Genomic DNA, 21,780 nt, shown 5'->3' with positions numbered 1-21,780 from the left:
TCTAAATTCCAGTTTCTTGCTGCTTAAAGAATGTTTCATGCTAACTGCTTCTACTAAGAATGGAGATTAATGTTGTACCTTTCATGCTGAACATTAAAAGCTGTCTGATATTTCTCAAAGGCCAGTAACTTTTACTTTCCCTTTTGCCCTGTTCTCCTCCTGTCCCTCTTGCTGTCTTACAGTGGAAACTATTTGGTTTGTCAGGAGTATTTGCTCATATACGTCTGACTTAAGTTACGCACATTTTCCCCTTCAAGTGTCTGACTAGTCACAAACATCTATGTAATTTTTTTAAAAAAAAGAAAACCAAAAAGATGCCATATATCTTACATACTTTACTCCTTAGAAATCCCATCAGGCGGTTACTCCTTACTTTTGCTTTACTTGAAAGTTTGGCTTCTTAGCTTGTAATGGAAGGGGTGTAGGACGTCTCTGTGATGCTAGAAGCTGGTGTCCGGATAGAGTAAGGGGAGACAGGGAAATTGTTTAAAAACCTGTAAAGGAACTCATAAAGTATTGCCAAATAAGGGCCATTTTGCTTAGAGGCAAAAACAGCTTCTTTCTCAGGGAATCACCAAGCTATCAGCTGAGAATTCTTTGAAGTAGTGGAAAGAATATTGTAGGAGTTGACAGACCTTGTTTTAATTCTGCCACACTGGTGGCCCTTGCTGAAATCTGTCCACAGAAGCATTTTGTTTGGCTGGCACAGTGTTGTTTTATTTTCAAATGTAATTAGTTGCTAATATTTGATAATGGGAGGTATTACATAAAATCGGAATTTTCTGCTTTTCTTGACGAATAGGAAGGTCTTGTCATTTAGGGTCTGTATTCAAGCGAGGCACTAAACTGCTGGAGGTGAGTAAATGGCTGCCTTCTTTAGACAGGTCGTGTATCTCCACCTTACCACAGCCCCCACTTGTCCTTTTTACATATTTACATCAACCAGCTTTTGACTTTAAGCTAGAGATACTTTTGCAGTAGAAATGATAGGAGGAGGTGGAAGTGTACATAATCTAGCTGATATGTAAGGTTCTTCCAATTCTTATTTAAATATCAGCTAACAATGATTCTAAACAAGGTTGAAAATACAGTATATTTCATATCGGATATGCTGTTGGTAGCTCAAAACCTACGTTTTTACCTGCCTGCTGGACATTTCTTGTGGATATCTCCATATCTTGATTTCTTCCTTTGATTTATTATTGAATTATTTGTAGATGCATCCAACTTGTGTTCTCTTACTCTTACCTGAGGCTCTTTGAATATGCTAGACCCTTCATCCTTCTTTGCCTGGTCCAACACTACTCATCCTTCTAGACTCACTCAACCTGAACTCTTAAATCATCAGGGCTGAATTGGATATTACTCTTTTGTTTTCTTTTTGCACCCTGTTCTAGCTCTGTGAATTTTAAGTTCCTATTTACTTGCCTGTAGCTAGATCGGATGCTCCTTGAGAACAGGCTTGATATCTTACTCTCATTTTATTCCCCCATACATACAGTGCCTGACATCTGGTAGGCACTCAATTTGAATAAATAGGTGAGGGGATACACAAACTAAAACTATGACCTCTCTCCTCCACCTGTCATTTCAGTGTTTCTTCTTTATTAATGACTTTATTATTACATTTGACTGGTTTAAAATGTTGGGGTCATCTCTGGCTTCTTTGTATTAGTGCACACTCAGGTAGAGCCTGTATGTTCATTTACCTTTGACATGTTCTTCTAGTCTATTCCCTCCTCCAACTTCTCTAATTGAGTCTCCTTTCTCAGACTACTGTGATAACTTCTTAATTGAGTTCACTGCCCCCCACCTCACCTTCTGTTTTTCAAATCTCACCAGTTATAGGACACTTCTGAATATGTCACACTCTTGTTCAGAACTGTTGATGTCTTTTGAGTTCAGCCTACGCTAAAGTGCACACTTTTTAGCATGGAATTGACAGCGATTGATATCTGGCTTCATCCTGCTTTTCTGACTGGATTGTCTACCATAATCTTTTGTCTCCTTTTTGCTTTAGCCAGTCTGTACTGCTACTTTTCCTGAATGCGGCTGGAATGTCCCACTGTATCTGTTTCACCACATCTATGAGTCTAAGTCCTATCTTACCTATTGCACAAATATATCATGCCTACTATAGAACAGGTATTGCCCTTGACACTCAGGTTAGAAAGGTAGATGACAGGGCCGGGCGCAGTGGCTCACGCCTGTAATCCCAGCACTTTGGGATACCAAGGTGGGCAGATTATGAGGTCAGGAGTTTGAGACCAGCCTGGCCAACATGGTAAAACCCCGTCTCTACTGAAAAATACAAAAATTGGCCGGGTGTGGTGGTGGGCTTTTAGAATCCCAGCTACTCGGGAGGCTGAGGCAGGAGAATTGCTTGAAATTCAGGAAGGCAGAGGTTGCAGTGAGCCGTGATCGCGCCACTGCACTCCAACCTGGGCAATAAGAGCAAAAATCTGTCTCAAAAAAAGAAAATAAAAAAGGTAAATGACATAATCAGAAAAGACTAAATTAGAACATGATGGAAAGTGGCAGGGCATGTCTGGAGAGACAACTGGTTTATGGACAGTTTTTATGTATGTTAAGCTAAGGAATTTTAATTTTTTCTTGGGTAATTAGATGCCATTGATAAAGTTTATTTTGTTTGTTTGTTTTTGTTTTGTTTGTTTGTTTTGAGACAGAGTCTCACCAGGCTGGGATGCAGTCATGTGATGTTGGCTCACTGCAGCCTCCATCTCCGGGGCCTAAGTGATCCTCCCACCTCAGCCTCCTGAGACTATAGACACACTGCCACACCTGGCTAATTTTTGTATTTTTTGTAGAGATGTGTTTTCACCATGTTTCCCAGGCTGGTCTTGAACTCCTGGGCTCAAGCCATCTGCCTGCCTCAGCTTTCCAAAGTGCTGGGATTACAGGGTGAGCCCAGCCAATAAGTTTTAAGTAGGGGAGTAACGGCACATTTGAATTTTAGAAAATTCACTTTGGCCATAGAATGGAAAATGGTTTAGAGAAGAATGAGACACGAAGTGAGGAGAAAAGTTAGAAGCCTAGTTTAATAGTCCAGTCAAGAGATAATATACATTTGAATTAAGGGTGCATTTGAACAAGGATGGAAATATGGATGTGGATTTTATTTGAAAGATGTTTACACAGCAAAATTGACAGGACCTGGTAACTCACTGAGTGACTGGGGGGAATGGTAACAGAATAGGAATGGTCTTGTTTCTGACTTGATCGTCTTTAGTCAGGATAGAGAATGTAAGAGATGCTTTTAGGTTGGAGAGAGGAGTGGCATAATAAGACGATTTTTGGACTTGTTGACTTAAAAGTCCTTTTGGGTTATTCAAGTGAACTTCTCCGACTGGCTCTTTGTTGTTGGTATCTGATGAAGCAGATTTGGAATTTCTAGATGTGTGAGTAAGGCCATAAATGTAGATGAAGCCTATACAAAGACTTACATATGAATGTTCATGGCAGCTCTTTTCAGTCAAAAACTGGAAACAATCCAATGTCCATCAGCAGGTGAATGAATAAGCAAATTGTGATACAGACAAACAGTGGAATACTACTCAGCAACAAAAAGGAACAAACTGGCTGGGTGAGTTGGCTTGTGCCTGTAATCCCAGCACTTTGGGAGGCCAAGGTGGGAGGATTACTTGAGCCCAAGAGTTCCAGGCCAGCCTAGGCAACATAGTGAAAACCTGTCTCTACAAAAAACTTTAAAAATTAGCCAAAACATTTAAAAAAATTAGCCAGGTGTGGTGGCATGAGCCAGTAGTCCCAACTGCTTGGGAGGCTGAGGTGGGAGCATTGCTTGAGTCTGAGAGTGAGGTGTGATTGTGCTCCTGCACTCCAGCCTGGGCAAAAAAATGAGACCCTGTCTCCAAAAAAAAAATGAGAGAACAAACTTGATACAAATGACAACAGGGCTGAATCTCAAAATAATTATACTTAATGAAAAAAGGGAACCAAAAAAAGAGTATATACTGTATGTTCTACTTATAGAACATTCTAGAAGCTGCACACTAGTGCAGATCAGTGGTTGTTTAGGGAGAGGCTTTTTATGTTCACTTGTCTTGATTGTGCTGATGGTTTCAGGGGTGTATACATATGCTGGAATTTTTCAGATTGTACATTTTAAATATGCACAGTTTATTGTATGTCAGTTGTACCTCAATGAAGATATTTTAAAAAGTAGATGAGACTGCATGCTGAAAATGATTTGAGTAAGACTGAAAAAGGGCCGACATAAGAAGTGGAGGAGGGGAGTGGAAAATAGTGTATAGGGAGATAGTGGAGGAAGAGGAACGATGTAAGGAGACTAAGAAGCAAGGAGTCAGGCAGAAGGAATGAAATGCTAGTGTCTGAGAAGTTGAGAGAGGAATGCTTCAAGAAAAGAGTTGTTAGCTGTGTGCAGTGGCTCACACCTGTAGATCCTAGCATGTTGGGAGGCCCAGGCAGATGGATTACCTGTGGTCAGGAGTTTGAGACCAGCCTGGCCAACATAGGGAAACCCCTGTCTTTACTAAAAATACAAAAATTAGCCTGATGTGGTGGTGCACGCCTGTAATCCCAGCTACTTGGGAGGCTGAGACACAAGAATCCTGGGAGGTGGAGGCTGCAGTGAACTGAGATCACACCATTGTACCCCAGCCTGGGTGACAGAGCGAAACTCTGTTTCAAAAAGAAACGAAAACAAATCAGCCGGGCGAGGTGGCTCGTGCCTGTAATCCCAGCACTTTGAGAGGCTGAGGCGGGGGATCACCTGAGGTCAGGAGTTCCACACCAGCCTAACCAACGTGGAGAAACCCCGTCTCTACTAAAAATACAAAATTAGCTAGGCATGGTGGTGCATGCCTGTAATCCCAGCTACTTGGGAGGCTGAGGCAGGATAATTGCTTGAACCCAGCAGGCAGAGGTTGTGGTGAGCTGCGATTGTGCCATTGCACTCCAGCCTGGGCAACAGGAGTGAAACTCCATCTCAGAAAAAAAAAAAAGAAAAAGAAAGAAAAACAAAAAACCAAAAAAACTAGTCAGGCTTGGTGGCACGCACCTGTGGTCCTGGCTACTCAGGAGGCTAAGGTGGGAGGAATGCCTGAGCCTGGGATGTCGATACTGAGGTGAGCCATGATCGTGCCATTGCACTGCCGTCTGGGTGACAGGGTAAAACCCTGTCTCAAAAAAAAGAAACAAAAAAAAAAAAAAAGAAAGAAAAGAAAGAGTCATTGATCATATCAGGCTGTAGAAAAGTCAAAGGGCCTGAAAAGTGTTAAGTTTGGCAGCTAAGGGGTCATTGGTCAGTATGTCAGAGCAGTTTTATTGTGACAGTAGAAGATGGAAGAACATGGAGAAAGTAAGAATAGCAAGGGCTGCTGACCTTTTTGTTCAGATTATTTTTTTTCTAGAAGCTTGGAATGGAAGGGAAAAGAGAGAGTGCTGAGGCAAAAAAGATATTCAAGATTGGGTAAGACATTTTTGCTTCTTATTTGGAGATGACAAAAACTTGTTAAGAGCCTTTGGGGGAGGAGCTAATAGAGAATGCTGGTGAAGATTCAGGAACACAAAGCAAAGGAATTTGCCTTGAACTGTTTGGGAGATACTACTTTAAGCACTTCACCTGTGTTCTCATTTAATTCTCACAGGATACTATTATGGCTTCCTTTTTACAGGAGAGAAAATCAAGGTTTGGAAAGTTAAATTTGCCCATATAATTTAGTTACAGAATCTTTATTTTTATTTTTAAAATTTATTTATTTATCTATTTTTTTTTTACCATGACCCCCCTCCCCCGACCCTAAAATCTGTATTTTTAAACACTGTGTTGACTGGGCATGGTGGCTTATGCTGTTAATGCCAACACTTTGGGAGGCCAAGGCAGGAGGATCACTTGAGGCCAGGAGTTTGAGACCAGCCTAGAGCACATAGTGAGACCCTGTCTCTACAAGAAAAAAAAACCACGTATGGTGGTGCATGCCTGTAGTCCCAGCTACTCAGGAGGCTGAAGTGGGAAGATTGCTTGAGCCCAGGAGTTTGAGGCTGCAGTGAGCTATGATTGGGCTACTGCACTCTAGCCCGGGTTACAGAGTGAGACCTTGTCTCTAAATACATTAATTAATAAAACACTGTGTGATGCTATCTCTGGCAGGGGTAATGACATCTTTTCTTACGAGATAAGAGGGAAAGTGATGAAGATGGATTTGTAGGTTGGGGAGCAGGGAGTTCATGCTAAATAATCACCTCTATTTCCCTCCCTCCCTCCCTCCTTCCTTCCTTCCTTCCTTCCTTCCTTCCTTCCTTCCTTCCTTCCTTCCTTCCTTCCTTTTTTTGTTTTTGAGACAGAGTCTTGCTCTTGTCACCTAGGCTGGAGTGCAGTGGTGCAATCTCAGCTCACTGCAGCCTCCGCCTCCTGGGATCCAGCAACTCTGCCTCAGCCTCCCCAGTAGCTGGGATTACAGGTGCACTCTGCCACATGCGGCTAATCTTTTGTATTTTAGTAGAGATGGGGTTTCACCATGTTGCCCAGGCTGGTCTTGAACTCCTGAGCTCAGGCAGTCTGCCCGCCTCGGCCTCCCAAAGTCCTGGGATTACAGGCATGAGCCACCGGCGCTTGGCCAAATCACCTCCATTTTCATGATGAAATGAAAGGCAAAAAGTTTTTTACAGAGTGAAGAAAGGGAAAGTAGTAAGGAATTTAGAAGGAATAGTGAAGTTTGGGAATTGCTGCTGTGGAGTGTAGAGGAGCCAACCAGTACCTTAGAAAGGAATTGCAAGACAGGTGCGGTGGCTCATGCCTGCAATTCCAGCACTTTGGGAGCCTGAGGTGAGAGGATCACTTGAAACCACGAGTTCAAGACCAGCCTGGGCAACATGGTGAGACACCATCTCTACCAAAAAAAAAAGAAAGCCAGCCATGATGGTACGCACCTGTAGTCCCAGCCACTTGGGAGACTGAGGTGGGAGGATCCCTTGAGCTCAGGAGGCTGATGCTGCAGTGACCCATGGGAAAGAAAGAAAGAGCGAGAGAGAGTGAGCGAGAGAGAGAGAGAGAGAGAGGAATTGCTGAGCAGCACTGAGTGTGGAGACCATAAACTTGGAGTAGGGTTGATCTGGTGGTTGTGAGAGTCTCCTCCGGCAGCACTTATCTGTTCAGGTAAACAGGGAAAGAAGATAGTTGGTTGCAGGTAGCTGCAGTAGAAATTAAGAAGATAGGGATATTTCAAATGATAGAGAGGAAGTAAGGGTATACAAGAGAAGTAATGGACTGAAAGAAAAATTAGGGCTCCATGGATTCAAAATCTTCGTGAGTTAGAAGAGAAGGGTAGTGGGAGTAGATAGGGGATTATGATTAGAGATGATGACAATTGTTATGTTTTGGAGTTTTAAGATTCCAGAGATAGAGGCTGAGGAGGGCAGATCACCTGAGCTCAGGAGTTCGAGACCAGCCTGGCCAACATGGCGAAACCTCACTTCTACCAAAATACAAAAATTATCTGGATGTGGTGGCACATGCTACTTGGGAGGCTAAGGTAGGAGAATCGCTTGAAACTTGGAGGCGGAGGTTGCAGTGAGCTAAGGTTGGGCCACTGCACTCCAGCCTGGGCAACAAGAGCAAAACTCCGTCTCAAAAAGAAAAAAAAAGGGATTCCAGAGATGAAGCAGATGAGACAATTAGGAGCTCTAAAGTTGATGTATTGGGTTGCATATGGGAATGATGATGAAGTCCACAGAGATTGTGGAATGTACTGTAGCAGAGAGGGAGACTATATTCTAGGAGTGGCAGGAAGGTCCAGAAGTAACAGCAGTAAGGATGTTTTAATCAAATAATAGTAAAAGTGACAACTACTTCTCACCTCCTCTGATGTAGTATTTATTACAGCCGTAGACAAAATAGGAAAAAACTTTGTACTTCATTTTAGAAGTTTGTCTTGTGATAAAGTTTTTACCCTAACATTTTGTCATGAAGATTTTTCAATACACAGAAAAGTCGAAAGAACTGTACAGTAAACACCCTTATACCCATTGCCCAGATTTTATAATTAACATTTTATTATAATTTTATTATGTTTGCTCTATGGCATGCCTATCCATTCCTTCATCCATGAATCCATCTTATTATCATTATTATTTTTTGAGACGGAGTCTTGCCCTGTGGCCCAGGCTGGAGTGCAGTGGCACAATCTCAGCTCACGGCAACCTCCACCTCCTGGGTTCAAGCGATTCTCCTGCTTCAGCCGTCCGATTAGCTGGGATTACAGGCATGTGCCTCCACACTCCGATAATTTTTGTATTTTTATTAGAGACAGGGTTTTGCCATATTGGCCAGGCTGGTCTCAATCTCCTGACCTCAGGTGATCCACCTGCCTCGCCCTGCCCATTTTGGTATTTTTAATAGAGTTGGGGTTTCTCCATGTTGGCCAGGCTGGTCTCAAATTCCTGACCTCAAGTGATCTACCTGCCTCACCCTCCCAAAGTGCTGGGGTTACAGGCGTGAGCCACTGTGCCTGGCCAGAAGTTTTTAATACTGATGGAATCAAATATATGTTTTTTCTTTTAAGGTTATTGCTCTCTTATGTCTAAGAACCCTTTGCCGATATTTTCCTAATGTTGTGTTTTAAAAGCTTTATACTTTTAGCTTTCATAGACTCTGTGGTCCATTTCAAGTTAATTGTCGTATTATCATACAAGGTAGTAGGAATTGAGATCCATTTATTTTCAATGCTGATATCTAGTTATTTCAGAACTATCTGTTGAAGAGACCCTCTTCTTTTTTTTTATTGCCCCTTGCAGAGCAGGGCTATGCCATAGACAGTATGCCTAGAGTAGTAGCCTGTTGAAGAGATTTTCTTTTTTCTGTTGGATTGTGTTGATATTTTTATGAAAATTACATGATTCATGTGTGTACGTGTATATGCAGTCAGTCCTCTGCATCTGTGCATTCAGACAACTGCGGATCAAAAGTATCTGGGGGAGCAGGATGGGGGGAAATTGCATCTGTACTAAATTTGTCAGATTTTTTTGGTTATTACTCCTTAATACAGTACAACTCCTTACATAGTATTAATTATTATTAGTAATCTGGAGATGATTTAAGGTATATGGGAGGATGTGCACAGGTTGTATGCAAATGCTACACCACTTTCTGTAAGATTATAACTTGAGCATCTGCACATTTTGGTATCTGAGGGAGGTCCTGGAACCAACCCCCCATGGATACCGATGGACGACTATATACACACACACACAACTGTATCTGTATCTCTCTGTCAGTTGATTTCTAGGCTCTCTATTCTCCATTTATCTAATTGTTGATTTCTCTACTTATAGTAAGTTTTGGTGTTAGGTAGTGTAATACTCCAATTTTATTCTTTTAAAAATTATGTTTTAGTGTTTCTAGATCTTTTTAAATGTTAATCTTTCATTCCTGTGATAATAAGTCATGGCAGATAGTATTTTATTGAGTTCCTGCTGTTTCCAGTATCCTAGGCAATATTGTTCACATGCTTATCTCCGTTCTACCCATTGACTTTTGAAGGTGGTAATGTCCCAGTTGTACAGCTGAGGAAATGGATTTTATGAGGACAAACTGCATAAGATCTTATGACTAGTAAGGAGTAGAATCAAGATTTGAACCTAAGTCAGAATAGCTTCAAAAACAACTCTTTATATTCCACTGTGTTGCCTTTTTTGAGTAGGAAGTATAATGCAGTACGGTGGTGCTCTAATTGTCCTGAACCTTAGATTTTTAAGGAATAAGTATTTCAGGAGAGAGGGAGGCTGAATGGACAGGGCTTTGAAATCCCTTACTTTAAGCTGAGGAGCTCAGCCCTTTTACATTTTGGAGCTTTGCATAGGATTTCATTTGGGGAAAAAAAGGTTCTGTTGCATTAAAAAAGGTAGAATTTTAAAAGACACTGGTTAATGGAAAGGTAGCACAGACCATAAAGGAACTGGCTGAGGATTAACGGTCTTTGGGTGGCAGTGAGAAGCTAGGAGACTGTCCTTGTATGCTTATGTTTGTATGCTTATGATGGAAATGACATATAATTTATTTTATTTCATTTTATTGTTTTATTTTTTTGAGACAGATTCTTGCTCTGTCACCCAGGCTGGAGTGCAGTAGTGCAATCATGGCTTACTACAGCCCCAACTTCCTGGGGTCCAGTAATCCTCCCACCTTAGCCTTCTGAGTAGTTGGGACAACAGACATGTGCCACCACACCCAGCTAATTTTTGTATTTTTGGTAGAGATGGGGTTTCACCTTGTTGCCTAGGCTGGTCTCAAACTCCTGAGCTCAAGCAGTTCACCTGCCTCAGCCTCCCAGTGTGCTGGGATTACATATGTGAGCAACTGCACCCGGCCCATATAATTTTTTTTTTTTTTTAAAGACACTAGGTCTTACTCCATCACCAAGGCTGGGGTGCAGTGGTGTAATCATAGCTCACTGTAACCTTGAACTCCTAGGCGCGAGCAATTTTTGCACCTCAGCCTCCCAGGTAGCTAGGACCACAGGTGTGCACTACCACTCCTGGCTAATTTTTAAAAAATTTTTTTGTAGAGACAGGGTCTCACTATGTTACTCAGGCTGGTTTGTCACTCCTGACCTCAAGTGATCTTCCTGCCTTGGCCTCCCAAAGCACTGGGATTACAGGAGTGAGCCACTGTTCCTGGCCAGAAGTGACTTTTAAAATGGAAGTGGGACCATAAATGGGTGAATGAATGAATGAATCAGTGAATGGAAGTGGGAGTTAGCTAGTTAAGGTTTAGGAGGAAATAAATTCCAAGGATTTGTGGTAGCTTGGAGGCCAAGAGGAACTCAGCATTTTTGGAGTTGTGAGTAGCTGAAGTCTGGAGTGTGGGGCCAGATCTTGTGAATCAAATAATTGCATTTTATCTTGTCAGCAGTGGGGAGCAACTGCAGGGTTTTAAGCAGGGAGCTGACACACATGAATTTTGAAGGACTGCTGTAGACTGTATGGAACATGGATTAAATGGCAAGTGAACTGTAGGCAGGAAAGCCAGTTAGGAGATTTTGCAGTAGTTCATGGAAGGGATGACAGGTGGCTTTAATTAGAGCAATAGCTGTGGGTATAGAGAAAAGTGGACAAAATTAGAGAGATTTAGAGGTAGATTGGTGATTGAATTGAGCAGGGCAGTGAGGGGAGTCAAAGAGGATTCCTAGGTTTCTGACTGAGGTGTTTAAGTGGGGATGGTGATGAAAGGGGGAATATTGGGAGAAGATCACGTTTGGAGGGAAATTAAGGAACCATCAGTATTCTAGAGATTAGAGGGCTGGGAGAGAATTGTGATAGGAGGGATTTACTCTTTGGCGGATGTCCAAGCGTGGAAGGCCTGTTTGATGGACTGTCCTTGATAATCATAGGCAGGTATAGCCTGAAGGCTTTGAGGATGGCTCTGAAGTACATTTCAAACACCATCTCCTCCACAAAGCCTTTCTACTACAACTCCATCCCCTAAGTAGAGTGAATGTCTTCATACTCTTAGTACCTACACCTTAATTTTGAAATACTCATGTTTAGTATATTTTGTTTTAGCAAATAGGGAAGCAAATACTATATTTTAGAAATAGTTCATGTAAAATGGCTGGTTTTTTTTTTTTTTCTTTTCTTTTTCTTTTTTTTTTAAGTGTGATGCTTCATGGGGAGCCTTTGTCATTGTATTAGTCCAGGACCTCTTAGAAGCAGATGCCAAGATGGGATTAAGCACATAAGAAATTTGTTGGGTGAAATGCTTGTGAGAGGGAAAAAGGAAGGAGACAGGGAGAGTTGTCAGACTGATGTCAGTCTGACTCCAAGTTAAAAGAGAGGTAAGGAAGGAAGGAACTTTGGGTGAAAGTGTCTTAGACTGTAGTGCAATACTAAGGAAAATTTGCAAGGCCTTAGGAAGTGTTTGAGTGAAAGTTGCCTATTGCAAGAATAATGTGTCTCCCAGGAATAGGCCTGCCATGCTCAGTCAGTGACTGGGAGGAGCTAGTGAGAAACTGGCCTTGACACAAACACAGTGATGGATTTGAGTGCAGCTGCTGCAGCACTCAGTCTGTTATCCTTCCTGTAGTCAGAGATCTGAGAGGTTCATTCTCATGACCAATCAGGGTCATCTCTGGCTACGAATTGCCTAATTTGGGATAAATTAGTTTTTCCCCATTTCAGGTGGGTAATTTGTTCCAAAAAAAAAACCGTGTACTGAAAAACAAAACAAAACAAACAAAAAAAAAAAAAAAAAAAGAAAGAAAAGAAAAAGGTTGCCTTAAGGTGAATTCTTAAAAGTAAAAACTTAATTTTCATTGAAATTAATGGTACACAGTTTACTTCAGAAGCTAATCATATAAACTTTGCATTCATTTTCAATGTTTATGTAATTAAATCTTTAATATGCAAAACCATGAACAGAACAGTAAGACAAAAGAAAGCAATTCAAGTAACATCCCAAATTATTATTCTGTGAACTAGTGAACCAGGAGTACTTGAGGCAAACCAGCAGTAAGTTCCTGAATAGTCCAACCATGTGGCCACAAAGATGACTCCTTGTTGGCTTTCCTTGTTAGTATGGGCTACCTCACAGGCAGACAGGTGCAAACCAGTGAATGAAATTCCTCAGAATGTCAAATTCTGGTAACTTGGAGTTGGGAGTGGAGATATACATGGGAAAATAAGTAATTTAAATATTTGGTTTTATGGACCCTGAATTACTCAGATGTTATTTAAGAAAGTTTTTTTTTTTTTAACTGTAACAGGAAGATGACTTGAATCTTTAATTCTACTTTAATGCTTCATGCTGATTTTGTGTGTGTGTGTGTGTGTGTGTGTGTGTGTGTGTGTGTGTGTGTGTCAGGATGTCACTCCGTTACCCAGGCTGGAATGCAGTAGCACAATCTCAGCTCACTGTAGCCTCCACCTCCTAGGCTCAAGTGAACTTCCCATGTCAGCTTCCCAAGTAGCTAGGACCACAGGCACGCACCACCATGCCTGGCTAATTTTTTTGTATTTTTTTGTTAGAGACAGGGTTTCACCATGTTGCCCAGGCTGGTCTCAAACTCTTGAGCTCAGGAGGTTCACTTGCCTGGGCCTCCCAGACTGCTAGGATTACAGTTGTGAGCCACCACAGCTGGACTGAGTTTTACTGGTTTGATTTTTTTTTTTTTTTTTTTTTTTTGAGACAGTCTTACCCTGTCGCCCAGGCTGGAGTGCAATGGCACAATCTTCGCTCACTGCAACCTCTGCCCCCAAAGTTAGCGACTCTCCTACCTCAGCCTCCCGAGTAGCTGGGATTACAGTTGCCTGCCACCATGGCCGGCTATTTTTTTTTTTTTTTGTATTTTTAGTAGGGACGGGGTTTCGCATGTTGGCCAGGCTGGTCTCGAACTCCTGATTTCAGGTGATCTACCTGCCTCGGCCTCTGGTGTGAGCCACCGCGCCTGGCCACTAGTTTGATCAAATTAGTTGAGCACTATTTGTATGGCAAGCATGGATATAAAATTTAAAAATAATACATAATTGTTGGTCTTATGAAACTTTGGTGATTAAAAAAAATCTGTAATCTGTCCAAATGAGTTAAGCAGCCCAATTGTAAATATGATCAATCCTAGTATATAGAAAGTAGTTTGGCAGCCAGCCTTGGTGCCTCACAGCTGTAATCCCAGCACTTTAGGATGCTGTAGCAGCTTGAGGCCAGGAGTTTGAGACAACCTGGGCAACATGGTGAGACCCCGTCTCTATTTAAAAAAAAAAAAAAAAAAGTAGTTCAAGAAAAAACAAGTCTTGGTAGAACATAAGTTGTTTTTAATTGATACAAACTTTTTGTAGTAAGCTAACTTAAATTTCAGTTGTTCTTTTTTAATGCCTGAAACAATTATTTTCTATGTATGGCTCAGTAATTTGTAATGGAATGCACTTACTGACAATTAATTCACAGATGCTTAAGAGCTTTGGTAGGGCTGATTTCTATAGAATATTTAATAACTTTGATTTTTTTTATTGTGGTAAAATATATTTATACAATATTAAATTTGCCATTTTACCCACTTGAAATGTACAATTGAATGTCATTAATTACATTCACAATGTTGTGCAACCATTACTACCATCTATTCTCTCCCAATCCCTAGTAACTTCTAATCTACTTTCTGTCTCTATCAATTTACCTATTCTAGATATTTCATGTAAGTGGAATAATAAAATATTTGTATTTTTATGTATGACTACTTTCATTTAGCATAATATTTTCAGGGTTCATCTGTGTTGCAGTATGTACCAGAATTTCATTCCTTTTTAACACTCAGTAATACTCTGTTTATTCAGGTGGACATTTTGCACCTTTTGGCTAAACTGGATACTGCAGTGAACATTAGCATACAATTATTGGTTTAAGTCCCTATTTGCAATTCATCTGGGTATTGCTGGGTTGTTTTGTAATTTGCTGTGGTTAGCTTCTTCAGGAAGTGCCATATTGTTTTTCACAGAAGCTGTAATATTTTACATTCCTACCAGCAATATACACAGGTCAATTTCTTTACCTCCTTGTCCACACTTGCTATTTTCTGTCTTTTTTTATCCCATCCTACTTGGTGTCCTTTTGGTTTGTATTTCTCTAATCAGTAATGATGTTAAGCATCTTTTCACATGCTTATTGGCCATTTGTATGTCTTCTTTAGAGAAATGTCTATTCAGATTCATTGCCCATTTTTTATTATTTATTTATTTTTTGAGATGAAGTCTTGCTCTTGTCCCCCAGGCTGGAGTGAGATGGTGTGATCTCGGCTCACTGCAACCTCCAGCTCACTGCTGGGTTCAAGCAATTTTCCTGCCTCGGCCCCGCCGAGTAGCTGAGATTATAGGCACCTGCCACCATGCCTGACTAATTTTTAGAGTTTTAGTACAGACGGGGTTTCACCATGTTGGCCAGGCTGGTCTAGAACTCCTGACCTCGGGTGTTCCATCTCTCTCAGCCTCCCAAAGTGCTGGGATTACAGGCGTGAGCCACTGCGCCTGGACCATTGCCAATTTTTTAATTTGGTTGTTTGTGTTTTTCATGTTGAGTTTTAGGAGATCCTTATTATATATTCTTGATATTAGACCTTTATCCAATATATGATTTGCAAATATTTTCTCTCATTTAAACCCAATCAAAAGTTTATCTTTTTAGTTTCTTGATAATGTCCTCTGATGAATGAAAGTTTTTAATTTTGATGAAGTCAGATTTATCTATTTTTTCTTTCATTGTCTTGTGCTTTTTGTATTAGATCTTAAGAATTCATTGCCAAATCCAAGGTCATGAGGATTTGTCCCTATGTCTTCTTCTAAGAGGTTTATGGTTTTAGCTCTTATATTTAGGGCATTGATACATTTTCAGTTAATTTTTGTATTTGGTATAAGTTAGGAGTCCAACATCATTCTTTTGCATGTGGAAATTCAGTTGTCTCAGCACCATTTGTTGAGCAGACTCTTATTTCTCCATTCAGTGGACTTGGCACCCTTGTCAAAAATCAGTTGGTCATAGATGTATCAGTTTCTTTTGGTACTCTCAGTTTCATGCTGTTGGTCTATATGTCTATCCTTTGTCAGTACCATACTGTTTTGGTTACTGTAGCATTATAGTAAGTTCTGAAGTCAGAAAGTGTGAGTGTTCCAACTTTTTTTTTTTTTTTTCTTGATTGGCTTTTCAGTGTCCCTTGTAGCTCTGTGAATTTGAGGGTCAGTATTTCCGTTTCTGCAAGAAAAGATTTTGGAATTTTGATAAGAGATTGCATCGAATGTGTACTTTGCTCTAGGTAGTATTGATGTCTTAACAATATTAAGTCTTCCTACTCAATAACTCAGGATGACTTTTAATTTATTTTGGTTATTTTAAATTTTCTGCAGCAGTGTTTTGTAATTTTCAAGGTAAAACTCACCTCCTTGGTTAAATCTCTTTCTAAGTATTCTTTTTTTTTTTTTTTTTTTTTTTTGTTGAGGTGGAGTCTCGCTCTGTCGCCCGGTCTGGAGTACTGTGGCCGGATCTCAGCTCACTGCAAGCTCCGCCTCCCGGGTTCACGCCATTCTCCTGCCTCAGCCTCCCGAGGAGCTGGGACTACAGGCGCCCGCCACCGCGCCCGGCTAGTTTTTTGTATTTTTTAGTAGAGACGGAGTTTCACCATGTTAGCCAGGATGGTCTCGATCTCCTGACCTCGTGATCCGCCCGTCTCGGCCTCCCAAAGTGCTGGGATTACAGGCTTGAGCCACCGCGCCCGGCCTTTTCTAAGTATTCTTTTAGATGTTATTGTTCTTTTCAATGTTAAATGTAATTGCATTCCTAATTTCTTTTTCAGATTATTCATTGCAGATGCATAGAAACACAACTGCTTAATTTTTTTTTAAGTTATTTATTTTTTTGAGACAGTGTCTCACCCTGTCACCCAGGCTGGAGTGCAGTGGCATGATCACAGCAGTTGGGCTCCAGCAATCCTCCCACCTCAGACTCCTGAGTAGTTGGGACTACAGGTGCATGCCACCACACCACACACCACACTGGCTAATTTTTTTATTTTTGGTAAGACAGGGTTTCGCCTTGTTGGCCAGGCTGGTCTTGGACTCCTGAGCTCAAGTGATCCACCAGCCTCAGCCTCCCAAAGTGCTGGAATTATAGGCATGACTCACTGCACATGGCCCACAGCTGCTTTTTGTGTGCTGACTTTGTACCTTACAACTTGATGAATTAACTTATTAGCTCCACCTTCTTGTGGATTCTTTGGGAGTTTTTTGTTTTGTTTTGTTTTGTTTTTTTGAGACAGAGTCTCGCTCTGTCACCCAGGCTGGAGTGCAGTAGTGTGATCTAGGCTCACTGCAACCTCTGCCTCCTGGGCTAAAGTGATTCTCATGTCTCAGCCTCCCGAGTAGCTGGGATTACAGGTGTGCGTCACCACACCCAACTAATTTTTGTGGTTTACTTAATAGAGATGAGGTTTCACCATGTTGCCCTGCCTGGTTTCAGACTCCCGGCCTCAAGTGATCCACCAGCCTGGGCCTCCCAAAGTGCTGGGATTACAGGCGTTGAGCTACCATGCCTGGCCTCTTTGGAATTTTTCTCTATGTAGGATTATGTTATTGGCAAATAAAAATAACGTTTCAATTTGGATGCTTTTTCTTTTTCTTGTTTAATTGTTCTGCCTAGAGTTTTATTTTTAAAACTGGTTTACTTCTGGTTGGTACAGTGTTGAATGGAAGTGGTGATAGTATCCTTGTTTTGTTCCTGATCTTAGGGAGAAAGTTTTCAGTCTTTCACGACTGAGTGTGTTAGATGCCCTTTATCATTTTGAGGAAATTATCTTGTATTCCTAGTTTTCTAAGTGTTTTTATCATGAAAGGGTGTTCGATTTTGTCAGATGCTTTTTCTGAGTTAAGAGGTCATGTATTTTTCCCCCCTTCATTCTATTAATGTATATTTATGTTGATTGTTTTTTTTTTAAGACACTCAACCACCTTTGCAATCTTAGGATAAATCCCACTTGGTCAAAGTATATAATCCTTTTAATGTACTATTGAATTTAGTTTGCTGATATTTATTTGCTAATATTAGTTTGCTGCAAAACCATTAAGAATATGTGCATAGTTACTAGCATATTGACTATTAACTGTTGGTCATTTGAGCATATATATATATATGTTTTTTTTTTTTTCTTTTTTTTTGAGATGGAGTTTCACTCTTGTTCCCCAGGCTGGAGTGCAGTGGGACAGTCTCAGCTCACTGCAACCTCCACCTCCTGAGTTCAAGCGATTCTCCTGCCTCAGCTTCCTGAGTAGCTGGGATTACAAGTGCCCACCACCATGTCTGGCTAATTTTTGTATTTTTAGTAGAGACGGGTTTTCACCGTGTTGGCCAGGCTAGTCTCAAACTCCTGACTTCAGGTGATCCACCCGTCTCGGCTTCCCAAAGGGCTGGATTTACAAGCATGAGCCACCACGCCCAGTCCAAATGCATATAAATTTAAAATGAGATGGAATCTTGCTCTGTCATCCAGGCTGGAGCACTGGAGTGCAATGGCACGATCTCAGCTCACTGCGACCTCCACCTCCCAGGTTCAAGCAGTTCTCCTGCCTCAGCCTCCTGAATAGCTGGGATTGCAGGCATGTGCTACCACACCTGGGTAATTTTTGTATTTTTAGTAGAGACAGGGTTTCCCCCATGTTGGTCAGGCTGGTCTCGAACTCCTGACCTTGTGATCCGCCTGCCTCGGCCTCCCAAAGTGCTGGGATTACAGGCGTGAGCTACCGCACCTGGCCGTACCAGTCTTTCTTTTCCAGAATCTGTGTAGCCTAATCTTTTGGACTTCAAAATCCTTGTTGTTTCCCCTCAATAATGAGACTTTCTCCGCCTTTTAAAACAGAAGCGGAATTTTTTTTTTTTTTTTAGACAGAGTCTTGCTCTGTTGCTCAGGCTGGAGTGCAGTAATGTGATCACGGTTCTCTACAGCCTTGGCCTCCTGGGTTTTACCGATCCTCCCAACTCAACCTAGTCTAGCTGAGTAGCTAGGACTACAAGTGTGTACCACCACACCCACCTAATTTTTTTTCCCTTTGGTAAAGATGAACTCTCATTGTGTTGCCCAGGCTGGTCTCACTCGTAGGCTCAAGCAGTCCTCCTGCCTTAGCCTCCCAAAGTGCTGGGTTTACAGGTATAAGCTACCACACCTGGCCAAAGTGGCACTTTTTTTTTTTTTTTGTGAGACAGAGTCTCACACTGTCACCCGGGCTGGAATGCAATGGCATGATCCTGCTCACTGCAACCTCTGCTTCCTGGGTTCAACCGATTCTCCTGCCTCAGCCTTCCAAGTAGCTGGGATTACAGGCGCCTGCCACCACGCCTAGCTAATTTTTGCATTTTTATTAGAGATGGGGTTTCTCCATGTAGGTCAGGCTGGTCTCTAACTCCTGACCTAGTGATCTGCCCGCCTCGGCCTCCCAAAATGCTGGGATTACAGGCATGAGCCACTGCGCCCAGCCTGAAGTGGTACTTTTTAATTAAGAAAAAAAATCAAAATGAAACTCAATACATAGGCAGGTCATAAAAAATGATTTTTTCTTTTGCATAAGCAGTGAGTAGAATTAAGCTGTTCCCTCACCTTCACCTGGTGGTACCTGGAGTACATTTGGGAAGTCCTCAACTTGGAAAACCCTTCTTCCCTATGTACTGCTGGTAATTAAAAGCAAGACATTTTTCTGAAGTTTGTCAAGCATTTTATGAAGGAGACATTGCTAGTTTATTGTTTTTTTTTTAAGTATATTTAAAGCATTTTCTTATATTCCTAATATAAATGTTGCTTTGTCAGAAATTTTAACACTTTGAACAAATTTTGATAGTTTCTAAAAAAATATAATTCAAACCAGGTTTAGTTAGGATGGGTGCCTAGAATGCTGTCAGGATACATATAATGCTATATATAAAGTTTATTTCTATTATCATCTAGTTGTTCAACAGTTGATTTAGGCATAATATTGAAATTACTTTTGCAGTTTGATATAGTTTGGATATTTAACCCCTCCAAATTTCATGTTGAAATTTGTCCACGTCCAATCTCTTGTCTCAGTGTCAGACAGTGGGGTCCCGGTGGGAGGTGTTTGGGGTCATGGGGCCGGTCCCTCATGAATGAGTTGGTACCATCCTTGTCCCAGAGGTAATATGTGAATTCCTGCTCTATTAGTTCATGTGAGAATTGGTTGTTTAAAAGAGCACGACACACTTTCCCTCTCTCTTGCCATGTGACACATTTGCTCCCCCTTTGGCTATGCCGTGATTGGAAACCTCTTGAGGTCCTTACCAGAAGCAGGTGCTAGTGGCATGCTTCTTGTACAGCCTGCAGAACTGTCAGCCAGGTAAAACTCTTTACTTTATAAATTACCCATCCTCAGGTATTTCTTTATAGCAATGCAAATGGACTAAAAGACAGCTAAACACTTTTTTTTTCCCCATGTCTCCTTGCTGTATTTTATTACGTTTTTGAGACAAGGTCTCGCTCTGTTGCCCAAGCTGGAGTGCAGTGGTGCAATCTTGGCTCCTTCTGGGCTTAAGTGATCCTCCCTCCTCAGCCTCTGAAGTAGCTAGGACTAAAGGTGTATACCACCACACCCCGCTATTTTTCTTTAAATTTTTTTGTAGAGACAGTGTCTCACTATGTTGCCTAGGCTGGTCTTGAACTCCTGGTCTCAAGGAATCCTCCTGCCTTGGCCTCCCAAACTGCTTGGATCACAGGTATGAGCCACCATGCCTGGCCTGCTCTCTTGTTTCTGTACGTTAGACTTTTTGCAGATTTCCACACATAAGCGATATCATCAGTATTTTCTTTCAGTGTCTGGCTTATTTTACTGAGTATAATGTTCTCTGGGTTTATACATGTAGTTGCAAATAGCAGTATCTCATTTTTTAAGGCTGAATGGTATTCCATTGTTTGTATCTGTGTGTATCACAATTTTTTTTCATTCATCTGTCAATTGACACATCGTTTCCATAACTTGGCTATCGTGACTAGTACTGTAATGAACACAGGAGCACAGATATCTCTACTAGGTGCTGATTTCATTTGCTTTGAGTACATACCCAGCTAGGTCATATGGTAGTTCTATTTTTAACTTTTTGAGGAACCTCCATTACTGTTTTCCATAATGGTTGTGCCAATTTATATTCCCATCCACAGTCTACAAGGGTTTCCTTTTCTCCACACCCTCGCCAATACTTGTTATCTCTTATCTTTTTGTTAAGAGTCATTCTAACAAGTGTGAGGTGATATCTCATTGTGGTTTTGATTTGTATTTCTTCGATGATGAATGATGTTGAGTACCTTTTCATATAACTGTTGGTCATTAGTATGTCATTAGAAAAAAACAGTCTTGGCCGAGCACAGTGGCTCATGCCTGTAATCCCAGCACTTTGGGAGGCCGAGGGAGGTGGATCACTTGAGGTCAGGAGCTTGAGACCAGCCTGGCCAAAATGGGGAAACTCCGTCCCTACTAAAAATTAGCGGGGCCTGTAATCCCAGCTACTCTGGAGGCTGAGGCAGGAGCATTACTTGAACCAGAGAGGCGGAGGTTACAGTGAACTGAGATCGTGCCACTTCACTCCAGCCTGGGCAACAGAGTGAGACTGTGTCTCCAAAACAATAAAAAAAGATATATGGTTTGTAAACATTTTCTCCCAGTCCGTAGGTTGCCTTTTCATTGTGTTGATTGTTTCCTTTGCTGTGCAGAAGCTTTTTAGTTTGATGTATTCCAAGTTGTTTATTTTTGCTTTTGTTGCCTGAGCTTTTGATATGCTATCCAAAAAAAATCAAGGAACCTAGTATTAACCTATACAATTCAGTAGTTTTTAGTATGTTTACAGAACTGTGCAGCCATTGCACAATCAATTATAAGTAATTTTCATCACCTCAAAAAGAACTCCACACCCTTTAGCTATCATCCTCCAAACCTCCAGCCCCAGGTAACCATTAATCTGTGTTCTGTCTTTATGGATTTGTCTGTTCTGGGCATTTCATATAAATGGAATCATAATATGTAGTCTTTCATGACTGCCTTTTTTCACTTAGCAAAATGTTTTCAAGGTTCATCCATATTTTAGCATGTATCAGTACTTCATTTTGTTCTGTGACTAAATAATATTGTGTTGCATTAACGTATACTACATTTTGCTTATGCGTTCATCAATAGATGGATATTTGGGTTGTTTCTACCTATTGGCTGTTAAGAATAGCTGCTTATTTCCATTCCCACTAGCAGTGTGGGAGGGTTTCA

The 21,780-nt window shown here is 41.2% G+C and overlaps 1 protein-coding gene across 2 annotated transcripts in view; it reads left to right on the top strand.

The window, feature by feature from the left end:
* The window catches only part of SOS1 (SOS Ras/Rac guanine nucleotide exchange factor 1), a 149,324-nt gene that overhangs the window by 1,203 nt on the left and 126,341 nt on the right, over positions 1-21,780 (top strand). The window lies entirely within an intron of this gene.

Source organism: Piliocolobus tephrosceles, chromosome 15 (genome assembly GCF_002776525.5).
Source record: "Piliocolobus tephrosceles isolate RC106 chromosome 15, ASM277652v3, whole genome shotgun sequence".
In the NCBI taxonomy this organism is placed as follows: domain Eukaryota; kingdom Metazoa; phylum Chordata; class Mammalia; order Primates; family Cercopithecidae; genus Piliocolobus; species Piliocolobus tephrosceles.
This window is presented reverse-complemented; position numbering and strand designations above follow the sequence as displayed.